Source organism: Pteropus alecto, unplaced genomic scaffold (genome assembly GCF_000325575.1).
Source record: "Pteropus alecto unplaced genomic scaffold, ASM32557v1 scaffold77, whole genome shotgun sequence".
Classification (NCBI taxonomy): Eukaryota; Metazoa; Chordata; class Mammalia; order Chiroptera; family Pteropodidae; genus Pteropus; species Pteropus alecto.
In genome coordinates this window covers 1,859,718-1,866,260 of record NW_006440820.1, presented here as the reverse complement: position 1 = coordinate 1,866,260, position 6,543 = coordinate 1,859,718, and positions in this window count along the sequence as shown.

Here is a 6,543-nt window from a genome sequence, read left to right as displayed (position 1 = left end):
TGTGACAAATGACTCTAACTGTATTACAAATGTATGACATAACCTTATTGAAGTGGGTGGGGATAAAAGGAGCCGATCAAAGTAACTTTGGGAAACAGTGATACTCAAAGACAAGAACTACATAAATACTTTTTCATCACAGGGCAACAGGATAATAATTCTGAAACTACTTTACATGTATGTATTCTGGGGTTGAACAAATAAGTGAATAAATTGTAGACAATAGAAACCATGGTACCAGAGCAAGTGGTTACAAATTTAAAAAAGGGGCAAAAGGCAAGACCAAACCCCATGATGCTGGATTCAAGTCACAGATATCATATGAATATGTGTTTGTGTATGTATGTAATTACATCACATTTATTTTCTTATAGATGAAACAATTATAGAAGATTGAGAAGTCAAGGCATGACTTTTTTGCATCAATTTTCTTGTACCTTTTTTATATGAGTGAACTCACGTTTATTTGAATAAATATAAACATGGAAACAAACTTATGGACATTGTATATGTATACACGTGTTAGCACACGTACATATATTTCCTAGTTCTGTCCTTTTATAGGGTCTCAGAAGCAATGAGCAGATCCATCACTCAAGATCCTCAGAGAAATGACTAAGTCTAGGACTGGGGCAGAGAAAATACAAGATGAGCCTAAAGCATTTTGTGGTGTCAGAAAATTCGGAAGTGCTAAAAAAAAATGCAAGGGGGCTTGTCAAAAATACATAAAAGCCAACTTGAAGGAGTTCCCAATGGCTAAAGTCGGAATAGTTTGAGCAACAAATAACAATAGTATTGAATTATAATTCCAAAAATAAGATAAATATCTATGAGTCAATACTGATATCAATAAATAATTGACTAAATAAATAAATGAGAAAGTAACAACTATTCCTTACAGAAGAATTCCAATTAATATATACATTAATACTACCCCCTCTAGAAGGTGGAACTTAATTCCCTCCTCTTGAGCATGGTCTGGACTTAGTGACTCACCTGGAAAGAATATAGAAAGGGAAAATAGTAACTTTACAGTAGAAAAAAATGTAGACACCACCTTAACCAAACGATCAAGGTCAAAATCACCAGTGATAAAGTTATGTGATATCATGGACCCCCTGATATGGTATGGTGAGGAAGAGCACTTTACCTCTGTATTGCTCTTCCCCAAAACCCATAACTCAAGTCTAATTATGAGAAAACATCATATAAATCCAAATTGAGAGATATTCTACAAAATATCTGACCATTGCTCTTCAAATGCATTTTTTAAATAAGTAATTTAAATTTTAAAAAATAAGCAGTGTGATGGTTAATTTTATGTGCCAAATTGGCTGGGCCATACTGCCCAAATATTTGATCAAACATCATTCTGGATGTTTTCTGTAAGGTTTTTGGATGAGATTAACATTTAAATCAATGGACTTTAAGTAGATTATCCTCCATAACGTGTGTGGATCTCATTCAATCAGTTGAAGGCCTTAGTAGAACAAAGATTGACCTCCCCAAGCAAGAAGGAATTCTTTCAGCAAACTGTCTTTGAACGTGAATTACAACACCTGCCAGCCTACCCTGCAGATTTTGGACTTGCCGAACACAATCGCGTAAGCCAGTTTCTTAAAATGCAGCTCTCTATATAGATAGAGATAGACATAGACGTAGATAAAATCTCCTATTGGTTCTGCTTCTCGAAAATCTGATTAATACAAGCAATATGGTTACTGAGAATACAAAGGGAAACCGAAACGTCTTCCTCTCACCACTGGCCCCAAGCTACCTAATTTCCTGTCTCTGGAGGCTTCCTGTATAGCTAGTTTCTTATTTTTTAGAGCTTTTCAGTGGCTTTAAATTTTTTAAGGTCATTAAAAAAAAACACAAAGAAAGACTGAGAAATTGTCATAATTAAGAAGAGACTAAGGAGACATGATGACCAAATATAATGCAGTATCCTGTAGTGGATCCTAAAACAGTAAAAGAACATTAGCGGAAAAACGGGTAAAATGTGAATAGTCTGGAGTTTAATAGAATTGCATCAATGTTAGCTTCTTAGTTTTGACAAAGGTACCATGGTTATGTAAGATGTTAACATTAGGGGACATTGGGTGAAGAGTATAAGGGCACTCTCTATACTACCTTTGCAATTTTACTGAATATTTAAAATCATTCCAAAATAAAAATTTAATAAAAGATAAATATTCCAGACTTCTGGTTACAGACCAAAATGGAATAGACACGATTCTTTCTACTTCTCTCACTAAGATAGAAACTCTGAATATTATATAAAAAAAACAAATGTAAAATGACTTTAAAAGGTAGAGAGAATGAAGCTGATTGGCTAGAGCCAGGGCCTTGAAAAATGACATGGCAGTAAGTTTCCTGGGATTTCTTTTTGCCTTGAATATCATGGATTAGTTATTGTAGAAGCCAGTAACTCAGAAATGGCAATGGGAGCAGACAAAAATATCCACATACTTTCCATCAAAAAAGCCTGCAAGTGTTTTTTATTGCTTCGTCTTGACTTATTGAAATGACCCAAATCTCCACTACAATTATGGAATAAAAAGTACTGAGAGTGGATGTCTTTGTCTTTTACCTGATCTTGGGAAAGGATTCAGTCTTTCATCATTAAATATGATAGTAGCTGTGGGTTTGTCATAGATGCCCTTTAACAGGTTGAGATTTTTTCTATCCAAGTTTTTTTTTCTTTTTTTTACTTCATGAATGGGTATTTGATTTGTCAGATTTTTTTTAGCAACTATTGAGATGATCATGTGGGTTTTTACTTTTATTAATAAGGCAGATTACATTAATTATTTGCATGATAAACTAACCTGCATTCCTGAGATAAATCTTAACTTGATCATGATATATACTCCTCTTTATATGTTGCTGGATTCAATTTGCTAATATGCTTTTAAAAATTTTTGCATCTATGTTCATGGGATATTGGTCTGTGATCTTTCTTCTTATATTTGTCTGGCTTTGGTATAAGGGTAATACTGTTCTCATTGAATTAGTTGGGAAGTGTCTCCTCCTCTTATTTTATGGAAGAGGTTGTGAAGGAATGACATTATTTCTTCTTTAAATATTTGAGAGAACTCACCAATGAAGTCATCTGGGTTAAGCTTTTCTTTAGGTCTATTCAGCTTTTTTAATTCTTTTTCTTTAGTAACAGATTTATAAGATATAATTCATAAACCATAAAATACTCCTTTGAAGTGAAAACTTTAGTATATTCAGAGCACTTTATCTCTGCAATTTTAGAATATTTGCATCAACCCAAAAAGAAACTCTGAACCCTTTAGCCCTCACCCTCATCCCAATTTCCCTATCATCCCTCCCCGTGTCCTAGGCAACCATTAATCTACTTTCTGTCTCTATAAGTTTGCCTATTTTGGAATTTTACATAAGTGAACTCATACACTATGAGGTCTTTTGTGACTGGCTTCTTATACTCAGCATAATGTTTTTAAGGCTCATCCATGTTGTAGGATGTATCAGTATTTCATTCCTTTATATGGCCCAATACTATTCCATTGTATAGATTTATCGCTTTTATCTATCTATTCATTAGTTGATGGACATTTGGTTGTTTCCACTTTTTGGCCATTTCAAATAATGCTACTATGAATATTTGTGTACAAAACATATGTTTTCATTCCTCCTGAGCATATTTCTAAGTTTGGATTCTACTTTTTCTTGAATCAGTTTTGGTAATTTGTGCCTAAGACACCTAAGTTACTTAATTTATTGGTGTTAAGTTGTTTATAACATTCTCTTATAATTCTTTTAATTTCTGTGAGGTCAACAGAATACTCTCTTTTTCATCCTTGATTTTGATAATTTATGTCTTTTCTTTTTCTTGATTGATCTAAGTAAAGATTTATCAATTCCGTTGAACTTTTCAAAGAACCAATTTTTTATTTCATTTCTTTACTCTATTTTTTTGTTTAGTTTCAAATGATTCAGAAAAACAATATATACAAACACTACCCCCATACACATTCCTACACATATATACACAAATATAAAGAGAATGACAAAACAAATGTGGCAAATTGTAAGCAATTGGTGAATTTGAATAAAAATTTTTGTCCAAATCTTGCAACTTTTCTATAAGTTGGAAATAATATCAAAATATCAAAATAACAATTATAATATCAAAATTAAGTTATAAGAAATGAAAATTTCTTCTCCTACCCTAGATCAAACTGCATTGTAGGAGCCCTAAGGGAGAGAGTAGAGGGGAAGGTATGGGTGGCTAATGGAAGACATGTAGCCTTCTAGAATTTTTTCACATGCCAACATAGCACAAAGAGACCCAGAAAGTGTTTTCGTGAAGCTGAGAGCAGTGTGGTTGGGGCCATGGCAACAGTGGAAAAGTGGCCTGGTATTCAAGACAAAGGACAAGCCTGTGTGGTCCAAGGATAGGAGACAAGAGAGAATGAGGCATATTGGCAGATGCTTGTATTGACAGAAAGTAACTTTCCGTCTGAAGCTTTGGTGCTACATGAGCTCCCTGAAGAGCCGAGATGCAATACTGGGGAGGATCTTGAACCCTGAATTGACTGTAATTGTCTCAGTTAATGAGGGCTCTAAATAGAAATCATAGAAAAAAGATCTATTTCTTATGTATATCTTTCTTGGCCTGAGAAATGCATCCTGCTAAACATATATACGCAATGATAATGCTAAGTAAAAAAATAAATAAAAAAATAAATAAAAACTGGGATAGCTATATTAATATCAGGCAGAGTAGATTTCAGAACAGGGAAAATTATTAGCAATAAGAAGGCACATTACATAATAACAAAAAGGTCAATTCTCCAAGAAGATATAACTACTCTAAATATTTATATACCTAACTATAGAGCCCAAAATACATAAAACAAAACTGAATAAAATTTAAAGGAAAAAATAGACAAAATCTACAGTTAAACTTGGAGATAAACATTCCTCCCTTTGTAATCAGTAGAGCAAGTAGACAAAATCTGCAAAGATATAAATCTAAGCAATACTACTAACCAACTTGACTTAGTTCATATTTATAGAACACTATACCCAGTAACAGCAGAATAGGCATCAGAAAGGTCTTCAGTGAGATATTAAGAGGCTTAGAACACAGTGGATCAGAACACGCCTGCATGTTGACTATCGCCAGTTGAATGTTCACAGAGCATTTTTAGACATTCTAGGGACAATCCACATTTGGATTCTGCATTCCCTAAACTTAATCCCACTTTAAAAAGTCACCAGACTAAGAAAGAGCAATTAGGGGAATTGTTTTATAAACTATATAAATGTCTCGCCAATGTACTGTATACTTGAAACTAATAAAATTAAATTTTTAAAAAGTCACCAGATTGTCCCCCAACTTAACATCAGACTGAGGCCTTAAAAATAAACCTAGCTGATGCAAGGTGAGATAAGTTGTCAATATTAGGTTTGAAATAGAAGAGTGTGTTTAGCATTGTATGGAGGTATTAACCAGTAAAAAGAAAATAATTAGAGGCATAAAAATAGAAAGGGAAGAGGTAAAATTATATTATAGTTGATAATATATCTGAAAAACCCAAGAAAATTAATATTAAAACAAATACAAATAATAAAAACAAGTTTAAGAAGGTAGCAATATAAAAATAACACAAAAATCAATAGCCTTTATATATCAAATAAGTATTATTTCTAATATGTGGTGGAAAAAATTTCCATTTGCAACAGCAATGGGAAAGGAAAAATAATCAACGATCATAAAAAATTAAAGGAAGATAGTTCTATATTAAAAACAGAGGAATCTTTTTTAAATATTTTCTCAGGCAAGGGAAGCAAGAGAAAAAAATAAACAAATGAAACTACATCAAACTAAAAAGTTTTTGCACAGCAAAGGAAACCTTTCACAAAACAAAAAGACAACCTACTGAATGAGAGAAGATAACTGCCACTGATACATCTGATAAAGGATTAAAATCTAAAATTTATGAAAACTCATACAACTCAATTTTCATGGTGACAGACCTGCTCACTCTGAGCACCAGTGCCGATTCAGCTGCACGCAGCAGGCACCAGGGACTTATAGGGAGACATTGTCGGAGCAAGGGCCGAAGCGAGACTTGCTCTGTACGTAAGTGCCGGAGGCGTCCATTGTTCCCTGTTGAGCCCTCCCCCATACCAATGTGCTACCATAGACCTGACGTCATCAAACTGGATAACATAGAATGCCCCGTCCAGGATTTCCTGAAACCCTGCCTCCCCCAACTTGCAGCCCCACCCAAGCCACATCCAGGTATATCCTCAGCGAGTCAGGTGCTCCTTGTTAAGCAGTAACAAGACTCACACTAGTGGCAGCTGGTCTTGTTTTCTGGCGTGGCTTTTTGAGGCAACTATAAGCACAGCATCTGTGGATTGCTTGCTGCATCTTAACAGGTGGCCCCAGAAGGGTAGAGGCTTGGGCTAATTTTGGCCTGCAGCTGAATCCCTCTCAGGACTGTGCCACTAGACACTTGCTTCACAAATCCACACTAATAAGACCAGGAGACTTAGGAG